This window comes from Pyxicephalus adspersus, chromosome 4, assembly GCF_032062135.1.
Source record: "Pyxicephalus adspersus chromosome 4, UCB_Pads_2.0, whole genome shotgun sequence".
Lineage (NCBI taxonomy): Eukaryota > Metazoa > Chordata > Amphibia > Anura > Pyxicephalidae > Pyxicephalus > Pyxicephalus adspersus.
In genome coordinates, this window is record NC_092861.1 from 26,521,317 (window position 1) to 26,532,366 (window position 11,050).

General features: G+C 37.1%; 1 long non-coding RNA gene across 1 annotated transcript; it reads right to left on the bottom strand.

The window, feature by feature from the left end:
- Positions 1-280: 280 nt before the first annotated feature.
- On the bottom strand, positions 281-8,544 carry LOC140329998 (uncharacterized). Its single transcript, XR_011920560.1, has 3 exons — positions 8,484-8,544; positions 3,178-3,239; positions 281-1,205 (listed from the first exon to the last, which is right to left on the bottom strand). It is a non-coding gene; the product is annotated as an uncharacterized lncRNA (long non-coding RNA).
- Between the last annotated feature and the right edge of the window lie 2,506 nt (positions 8,545-11,050).

An 11,050-nucleotide genomic window follows, 5' to 3' on the forward strand; every position in this document is an offset into this window, starting at 1 on the left:
CGCTTTGCTGCTTTTCACTTTCAGTGCCTCTCAGAATGCATAGAAGGAGCATCTGATGTTGGGACCACATTTCCTATGATCCTTTGCTGAAGTACAATACAGACCATACTTGCTGTGTTTTAAGATAATTTCTGGTAGAGTGTGTATGCGTGGGTCCAATACAGAGCATGCAGCTGTACTGGCTGAGGAATGCAGGGGATGGCTACAGTGAGCCCCCAGGCTGACTGATCAAGTTTGCATATTCACCCCATAGAAATAAATTCTCAATAAAACATCTTTAGTTTATTTTAACAGAGGAAACATGGACTGGTAATGTTAGAAATGGAAGATTTCATACAGTATAAAAGTGTACAATACAGATTAGCAGCTATGTGTATAGGTTTAATAGCAATTTTAACATAACATGTCTGCCGATCATCTGCTCAGCAAATTGCAGTATCACCTGCCACCTTTTAGCCGTGAATTTTCCACTGTATTCTGCATCCTCAGCACGGAAACTGGAGCTGTGTACAGCTGAGGGGGATTCTGGAGTAGATGCTGCAGCCACTTGAGCAGATTGTTCAATCTTGTTCTGCCATTGGCTGCTGGGCTTTTTTATACCTCTCCAGTTCCAGGCTCAGGTGGATATTCAGTTCATTTCTTGCCTCTCTGCCAGCTAGTTCTGTGTTCCGATTTACTGGATTTGACCTTGACTCTGCCTTGTGTGCTGCCTGCCCTGGCCTTGGCCGTTTACCTAACATTGCCTTGTCTGCTGATTGCCCTGACCTCAGCCCATTAACTGACCCTGCCTTTGTCTGCCCCTTGCCCTTACCTAAGCCTGGTCAACAACTTCGCTTTGACTCACCACCTGCCTAATATTAATTCATAAACTGCAGTCATCTAATCCCTGTCACCCCTGGTGAGCTCCTTGCAGCAAAGTAGTCTGGTGGCCACCAGGGTCACCAGCCCATCACCCCTTGCTGGTGAAGACCAGAGGGTCACTTGGATTCTGCGCCTTCGGTAATCCTGTGTTACCTGCCAGTGGAAGATGACCTGTAACAATGTCAATGATGATGTTTTTGCAGTCCTGTCTTGTCTTTTACTTAGCTTTTTGTGTTATAAGGAAAAAGAATCACAGGTTGTATTTTGTTTCCAGATTGCTTACTGATCCTGCATTCTTTTTGTCTCCACAAATGACCCCCTATTGTCTCTTCTTTACTTTGTTTCTGAAAAAAACATAAAGAATCATTCATTCACGTAATGAGAAGACATCAACAACAGCACAATTACCAGGACACCACATTCAATCCAAAAATAAGTGGCACCAATGGGACTGGGATGTAAATCCTGCTAATCTTCAGGTTTTGATCAGACCTTTATTAATGCAATTTAATTCCTTTCTAGCCACAAGAACCTGGTGACAGTTGACCAAGAGCCGGAACATTTGCTAATCAATGAAAGTAAAAGTGATCGCTCTTCTTCTGATGGATGAGCAAATTAATGCCTTTCCACTAGAATGCTCATCAGTAGAGCATTGATTACACAGGATTGAATATGCTACCGGCTTCATTTGTTCAATCACAATAGTCTCAGCTGCACCTCTCTATTCTTTAATACTATTAACTACAGAAAGCTTAATCTTCATTTCCTTTTAATTGTATAGAGAGGGGACAGTTTTGAAAATGATTTTAGCAATGTTTGCATAGTTATCAATAAACTTGAACCTGAAGACAAAAAAGAGAAAACAGGAGTCACAGATAGACCACTTGTTACTCAGACATTCCATTCCTACTTGTTGATGGTACTCTTCTTGCCCAAACGCCAGCCTTCACTTAGAAGTTCATGGGACAGTTAGGCTACGTACACATGTGTAATATTTATCATTGGAAACAAACAATTAACGACCGATCAGCTGATCATCGTTAACAAAAAAAGTGCACAATGACTGGTCAATGACAAACGAGGAATGTCACTGGAAACAAACGACTGTGCCGGCAGATCTGATTGGGCGAGGATCCTTCACTATCTATTGTGTCGTTCATTAATCGTGGATGGTTCTGCAGTACACTTTCTCCTGTACACGTCACTTCCTGCATCGTTCAAGCGATCGTATCTAGTGTGTGTACATTATTAGTAGATTATATTTGAACTATGGTATCGTTTCAGCATGTACAGAATTGTGCACAATACGATCTTTCTCAATAATCCTGAATAATCATTGATCGGTCTTGAATCATTCGTTTTCTAGCGACAATTATTGCACGTGTGCACCTAACCTAGGTCTGCAGTACAACAAAGCTCAGCAAGTATTCAAAATGAATGGCACCACAACACACTAATACATGTAACAATACTGCAAAGATGGGTTTTTGTTCTAAAAGACACACAAAACTCATAATACTGCCTAGGACAGGAGCCCTACAGCTGCACAACACCACACAAATGGTGCATCCAATATACTTGATTGCTAGCACAGAGGGTATGTTATGGCAATACCTGGATGAAGAACAAAAGCCCTGAGGAAGTAGGCAGGTTATTTGGGGTAGCAAACTGCCAATTGTGACAAAAGAAAAGCCGATATGTAGACAACAATGGTGACAATAAATGACCAAAAAGACCTTTCCCAGCAAAACCACACTCTCTCTAGTATAGCTTCACTAACATGGCTGCACCTAGTGTGGTTTAGACCTTTCCAACCACTGGATATGCTGTCATGTAACAGCTGTGAACGTAGAGCAAAGACCTTTTGGCGGACCTTTCAGATGTGTGATCTCTTTAAATTGGCATCAGCACTCATGTCTAATAATAAAAAAAAGAGAAAATTATCTAGAAAGTAGTAAAGTTAAACAAGAATGTATAAGTTATTTTTGGGGACACACAGTGTGTCATGTTACAAGAATAGCTGAAAAGAAAACATATATATAACCAGGGGCAGACATGGGGGCGGGGGGATACCCCTGGACCCTCCTCAGTCAACATAGGTCTCAAGTCAGTGGGTAGGATGGCCCCAGTTTAGTTCTGCAATTTGGGCTATGTCAGCCACTGTATGTAATTTACCCTAATTTCCAGCTGTTTGCTTGGGGTTCTACCTAAATTTTCAATGTTGATGTCAATATTTATTTCCAAAATCATATTTTCCTTTGCTAAGAATAAACTTGGTAACATTGTCTATAAACAGATTACCCCTTAGAAGCTTACCTCATAATTCACTCCATTGTCTGATTTTGCCAACCACAAGCACTTTACTTTTCACCACAAGCCTATGGAGTAAACACAACAATCAGCTTTTCACTGTTCTCATACAGAAGCCATAGAGAATTAATAGTTTTTGCTGCTGAAGATTCACCACTGCAGGATGGCCAAGCCCCAGGATAAAAAAATAATAGAAAGACTATTTAATGTGCTGTATTTTCAAAGTAATGTTAATAATATTGCAAATTTCACTTGCCGATAAATTACGTGTGGATACTCAAATTAAAAGGAAAAACTATTATGTCATTAGCAAGCTTTGATCTAATGAATTATCTAGAGAAGCTCACTGCCGAGTCTGTTAATTAGACTAATGACATTTTAATTCATCTGGTCACTTCAGGCAACTATTCAGTCTTGTAGAGGAAAAAAGAGATTGGTCGAAAATCAAAGCTAACAAATAAAGGAATAAATACTATACATGTAAGATAATAAGTGATCAAAGCATCCATAAGAAACAATACCATTTGGCTGGGACTACAGAACCACAGAAAAAGTTAGCCGTAAATTTTATATAAAACATGTATATTTAGATACACATATGAATAGCTACATCAGAGTTTATACATGTATTATATTAATAGAGTGCCATTCATATGAAAATTGAAACAGTATTTTGCGGCTGGCAGTGGGGAGTTTGCTAATTCCAAGTATTACTTTCTGCCCATTTCCAGGGTTTCTAGAATATGCAGATGGCAGGGTGACACAGGGTGACACATTTATTTATTTAGCAGTCTGTTTTGGTCTAAAGCATATTGCACACCTGTGAAGAGAAGGTCATTCATGAGTATTGGGTTGGAACTAAATCTCAACCCCTGAGAAACAACACAAAATAAATGTTCAAGCCTACAAAAATCACATACGTCTTTCTGCTGCCCATTTTGTAATTTCCTTTCTACATAAAAATTTGTAATTTAGGCAGAAAATAGAACAGAATATTTTAAGCAATATAATACCAAAATGAGTTTACCATCAACTTTTACAATGTAATTCTACTAACGCCTTTACTAATTATACCAGGATTCATTATGTAATTATTAAGGCTGCACACAAAAACAGTACATTAAGTAAACAGTAGACATTTCAACTAAGAAAAGCACTGTTTGCATACAAAATATACAAAAACACAACCTTTATTGAAGTCCATCAATTGTATTAGTGTATAGTCAACTAATATTTTTTATCCAGACTTAACTCTTCTGTATTGCCATCTTGAGTACTGAGTTTCTTCCACATTTTCTTTTCCATTGGAGTGCATTCAGTATATGGTATATTAGGCAACTAAATACTTCTTGTATGAAGCAGTGATTGTATGTATTGGCCATGTTTAAAACATATTTCCCATGCACAGTCCGTGCCAGAGACCGCACAAGCATCTGCCACCACTTCTGGTTTCTATGTGGGCACTACTCAAGACAAGAATGGAATACGTTGCCTTATATGCTACACAGCTGGCTCCATCATAGGAAAGCAACAAGAAAGAGAGGGCTTTTGCAGTGTAAAAAGGTATCTAGAAAATTAATTGTGTTTTGTAAATTGAGCTGGTAAAGACTTGGATAAGGAAATGTTGGGAAAGGGTAGAACATCTACTTTAAGACCCTGTGTTGATGGATTTTGTTCACTTCAGTATTGCTCATCTCCCTATACAAGTCTATGGGAATGCAAATGCAGCTTCAGGTAACTTAGAAGAAAGTCAATGAAAGGTTGGAAGAAGGTCTGCTTCAGGTCAAATGAACCGGTCAATAAACTCTGAATCATCTCAGACATGTCTCAAATACAGACTACATTAAAAACAAAAGTATAGACAGCCTGCTAAAATACATGTATAATATTTACCCCTAACAACTATCTTGTCAGCATTTATTATTGTTAAATACGTGGAATGCCCTTATCTCCCCTCTGTGTGTTGTAGTCTGTGTGGCTGCTATGTCACCAATGTATTCCTGAAGTTCTAAATGGATAATCTAGTAAAGTATGGAAGTGTACAAGGCATTAAAAATATTTTTTGGAATATTACTCCACTGTGCTTTTAGAGAAGTTCATAACACTTTCTATATACTAAATGTACCTAAATTTACCAATAAGATACTGGTAATATTTTTCAGGAAGTCTCTCATGATGGACCTTATAAGGAAATGCATGGTCAGCCCTCCCTCTCTCTTTCTCTCTCATATATATATATATATATATATATATAAATATATATATATTTCTCTGTAAGTAATTTCTCCACTCAAAACAGGTCACAATGATTGCTGCATTGCAGTTGTATGCTAACGATAAAGCTATTAGAGCAAAAATACACATGGTGTATGAAGCCACCAATGTGGTAACACACAGTGCATACAATAAGATACAGAAAAATGCGGTTGGTTATAAAAAGAGTCAACTGAATCTTTGCAGAAATAGCATCTATTCAAAATCCAGAGTTAAATATAGAAAGGAGAATTGTGTTTAAAGGTACAATGCCTCTTACATATGTATTATAATTTAATACCATGCTATTAGAATTGCTTTAACCTATATATTCAAAGTGCACGTTTTAAGTGTTTCATCAACAGGTAGATGTTACATTATACTAGAATTACATATGAATGTTCAATCTGGAAAATTTATGCAAATGGTCACAGCCTTTTAAAGGAAATTTGCATCTAGGGTAATACAGGGGCTGTCATTGCTGAACTGTTTCTGAACATGTTAGATACCTGGCTCTCTTAGATATTACGGCTTTATGAGTTATTGACTAGGTTTTTGATACTTATATTTGGAACCTTCCAGGACCAATTACTAGGATGATCGTTGCTTAGTTAAGGACTACTCACTGTTGTCAATGGAAGAAAAAAAGAAGAATGAAGAATGATATAACTGGACTGACCAGAAGATTCTTTGAAAAAAGGTATGTATAATCTGATTAAAAGTATTGAAGTAAAAGGTTCAGTGTGGGAAAGAGGAAGAAAGATAGTGGTAATTGTGTTGTGAGTATTTCAGACAGTAGTTTATTTTTCTCTATAATACTTTGGTAAAAGAGAGAAAGATACCAAATTTATTAGATTGGTAGAACAGTTAATTAGTTCCCATTACAGAGGGTATATAGCTGGAGAATGTCTGCAAAGAACCTAATGAGCAGAATGTTTGATTCTTGTACATCCTTCTGATCATTTACAAAAGCATATCTTCACTACCTGGTTATTAGTGCATGCAATGTCACCTTGGCTAAGTCTGTCACCTGAGTACAAATGATGTGGCGTATGGTCACCATTACAGAAATAGACACTCTCATTCACTCATTAAGCCAAGAAGTTAAAGAAACAGACATCAGAATGCTAGGTGTTCTGTCCAAAATAACCAATTAAAATCTGTTTTGTACTGGTTAAGATTCAATAAAGGGGAATTGTGTTAAAAAAGATCAATTGTACTAAAGGATTTGAAAATTCTGCTGTAAAATAATTTGATGTACCTAAATTTCTAACAAATAAAACAAACTGAGTTTAGAAAGTATGAAACAGGAAGTAGTTTTTTTTTTATATAGAATGTTCAAGGAAGATGTAATCCCTAACTTGATATTATTTAGTTTGCTACCACACTGTGTCTCATAAACAATTTTCATGTTTTTTTTTCTTTTATAAAATATTTATTTTCACCTTTATTTCATCTTTGTCCTGATGATACTTCCTGCAATTTCTAGAGCAGCAGCTAAAATTAATTTCTTAGTGTTAGTTTTCCCAATAATATTTGAGGATAAAGTTACAGTTCTCTGTTACCAAGGGTTCACTGCCAATCTCAGAGATTTACAAAGTTTGCAATAACGCCAAATCATCTAGGTCAAAAGCCAATAATTTAAAGGTATAGATAACACAGCCAACAATTTATAAAAAAGGTGAGCTTACAGCAGCCGTATTGGAGGTGAGTTTCTCTAACTGTCGTCTATGGCTGCTTATAGTCTCCTATAGTCTACTAGCTGCTCTCCTGTAGAGCAACTGGAAGATGGGAACAGAAATGCCATTCTGTAACAAGAAAATATTATTATCTAGTATTCATACAAACTGACATATTTGTCCATAGTGATATCACTAACTGTCCCTCAAAGGGGCTCATATACCATAGTCATATGGCTGTAACAAAGTCTAGGGACAAATTTGGAGGGAATGCCAAATAACTTAAACACATGCTTTTTGGGTGAATTAGGAGGAAACCAGAGTACCTGGAGGAAACCCACAAAGACAGAGGAAGGACAAACAAACTTCTTGCAGAGTCCTGGCTGGGATTTAAATTTGGGACCTAGTACTCCAAAGGCGAGAATGCAAAACACTAAGCAAACCATGCTGGAGAAATGAATGAAAAGGGACATTCAAGACTTTTTCTAGGAGTTAGGTGACTCCAGATAGATAGGACAGATGAAGAATAGGCTGCAATACTCTGACCCTGGTTTTCCCTGGGGCCTAAGACTGATTATCCAGCAGTCTGCATTACTTCTGGTTTGAATGGGTCAAGTGAGAGAAAGGCTGCAAAGCTTTCACCTAGTTCTTAATTTTTGCTTCTCTCCAGTGGTCCATTGAGTTGGGGCTCTTCTCTCTCCTTAGTGCCAGCCTGTATCTTTTTCATTTTTTTTCTTCTCACCCTGCACTCCCCTGTATGCAAAGGAGGAACTTAGTATAGTATAGTAGAGTAACATGGCCCTAAAACAGCAATTTTTGGTGTTTTTATCTGTCAATTATGACAATAAATAGACCACAAACAAGCAATGGTATCCATATATAGGCAATAAAGTATCTCCCTTTACCACCACCCACTGCCTCCCTTTATCTGTAGCACTCTTCCCTTATGTAAGGATCACTTTATTCCACTGTACCCATCCTCCATATAACAAAAGGGAGCTGCTTTTGGAAAAGGTTCAGGTTTTGCCTCCTGGTCCAGCTGCTGTGTTGCATCAGGGTCACTGCTCCAGTCATCCAGTTGGCATCCAAGATGAAGTGAAATCACAGATACGCAGAATTTTTATTGATAAGCCACAGTCTCCAAACCAAGTCCAAAGAGAGTCCCGGATTATACATCAGGACACAAGCCAAACACTAGTAACTGTTATGTAAAACATTCCCTGGCATGGACTAGGCAGGAGGATTGGATCCATATGCCGAGTTCCATGACTGCAGGAAGCGAAACAGAAACATTTACCACTGGGCACACTACATACTAAACGTACTTTGCAAGCTTGAGGGAAACATTAATTTAATTTCAGTGTGCTTCTACGTATTTACCCAATTTGTCAGAAGAGTCGTCCAAAATTTTTTCTATTTCACTCTGCCATTCTGTTGCCTGTGAAGCCAGAGCGTAACAGATTACAGCATATTTCGATTGAGCTAATGGCATACAGCACACAGAAAATTTCTATAACAAAGCAGCAGTGTAAAACAAACAGTGTAAAATTATTTGTTCCCATGTTAGTAATAAAAACACAAAGACTTGTGAAGTCTCATAGCCAAAGAAGGCATGGCATTGTGTGAGATATAAACGCAATTAGTGTCTAATCACATGAAGCAGATGTTTTATTTGTTATAGTAAAGGTAAGACTCAGAATGGAAAATTAAACTTTATGATATCTACATGAAGCATAGTTTACCTCCTTCCTACTATTTATGTAAGGGCAGAATCTGTTTTTTTCAATAGATATGCCAATAGTCTTCTCTGTAATCAAATAGTTTTCGGGAACCTGTTAGGTTTCTTACCTGAAAATCCTGTCCGTAACAGTTGCAAGCTGACTGTAGTCAGCAGTAACATTGTCAGTCGGCTGCTCAAGCTCACTAATTTAACCTCTGGACTTCCTAGAATATATGATAGGGATGATAAGTAGCCAAGCAGCCAGCTGAAGCACACATGACAGGCTGACTACACTGCTGCTCCATGTAAAACATTTTGCAACTGATTTAAGAAAAAAAATATTTGCTTAAAAAAGTATATACTCGAATTTAAACCAAGGTGCAAAAATTTACCTGAAAACTCAGGAAATTGAGTATAAACCTAGGACACAAAATTCAACCATCACTGCTAGCATTCAAAACAGTATTACTATATATTATAATATTAAATAATGTAAATCTGTGGTGTGTTATCTGTAAAACATTTATTTGGGGGAAAAAATAAAATTACATGGGACAATTCTAAATGTTTATCTTCAAATATTTAGTATTTTTTATTTGGTTATGATGAGTCACTTGCTCTGAAATATTCTTTTCTGCATTATTGTTGGTCATCAGTAGATGCTGCTGTGTCCTCATAAAGCGTGTAACAAATGAATCTCTCTTGTCTCTGATGGCAAGAGTTTGTTATACACTTTACATGGGTACATAGCGCCATCTATTGCTGTGACCCAGGTATAAACCAAAATTCTTTTTCTAATGAAATTTGGGGAACAATACTCTTTGTTTATACTTAAATAATGTGGTAGATTTTGATTCAGGCATTGTTGTAGTGCACTTGTAAACCTCAGCCAATTTTGTGGGTCTGCTAAAACTAAGAACCCATATTTGTGAGTAAAGACAGGAATTCCTAACCATGTCCATTACAAGAACCCTAATATTTTTAATATACAAGCTTGAATAATAAAAAAAAAGTTTAAAAAATCTCTCATAATTGCCAGTCTGGTTTAAATCTAATTTAGAAGATTAAATGTGATTGGTGAAAGCAGGAAGCCGATACAAAGATATAGCACAGACTTCAGCATATACACTTACACTAAACCTGTGAAGTGATCTCAGGATTCCACCTTTAGTGTTTTAAACAGAAGTAAAATTTAGGAAGCCTGAATGAACTTTTTGAAAGCAATAGCTGATAGCATTAATAGCTCACTGATTTCACTTGTTCCCTCAAATTGCTCTTTTGTTCTTTTTCATACTAGGCTGTGAAATGAGTTTGCCAGGAGAAAGGGAAATAGTCTCAGTTAATCATTTCTGTTTATTAAATTTACCCTTTAATAATTCCCTCTGGCATAAACAGAGCTGTGACAAGTTATTAAACAATCATTTGTTTTGATGTAGCTGTGCAATGAACATAATACAGATTTATAAACTGATATTAAAGGGATTTCCAGGAATTGGGCAAATACCTTGTATATTTGGGACCCCTCTATTTCATTATATAAACCCCTCCCCCCCTTATTCCTACAGTCTAACATCTTCCAAATTTTCTACTCACAGAGGTTTATATCTACATCTCCATCATGATTAAAAACTGGTACGGCAATGCAATTATATTGTAAGAAAAACATGTTTATGTTCTGTTGCATGTACGAGTTAGGGATAAGTGAATGTGCCAAGGTTCAGGTCATGGGGAACAAAAATTTTGCGACGTCTACGAAAAAACAAAAAAGCAGTGAACCCCACTGAGATTTAAAGAGTAAAATCTTAATATTAAATTCGCCACTTTCAAGGCTAATTAGGCAAGTTATTATCAAAAAGGTCAGGGAGCTAGGCACTGCCATGGGGACGTGCCAATACTATCAGTACAAATGTACAAATGAAATGTAAAAGTAGCAGCCACAAATTTCTTTTGAAAAAAAAAATCTAAAGCCGTAAACTTAAAGCAGATTGCACAAAAAAACTTAAAACCCTGAACTTAATGACCCTCCATTCTCCTAATCCCCTCCCATCCCCTTAACCCCAGGTATTCCCAACATTCATACTTTACATATGCAATAACTTAAACCAGCAGCAAATAGAAGCATGCAAGACAAGTCTTACCCTTTAATAAAAAGCATGCAGTAACTGAGAGACGATAACCCCCACATTGTATAGTATTTGTGTCAGTATGCCCAGTGGTACTGCTTGTT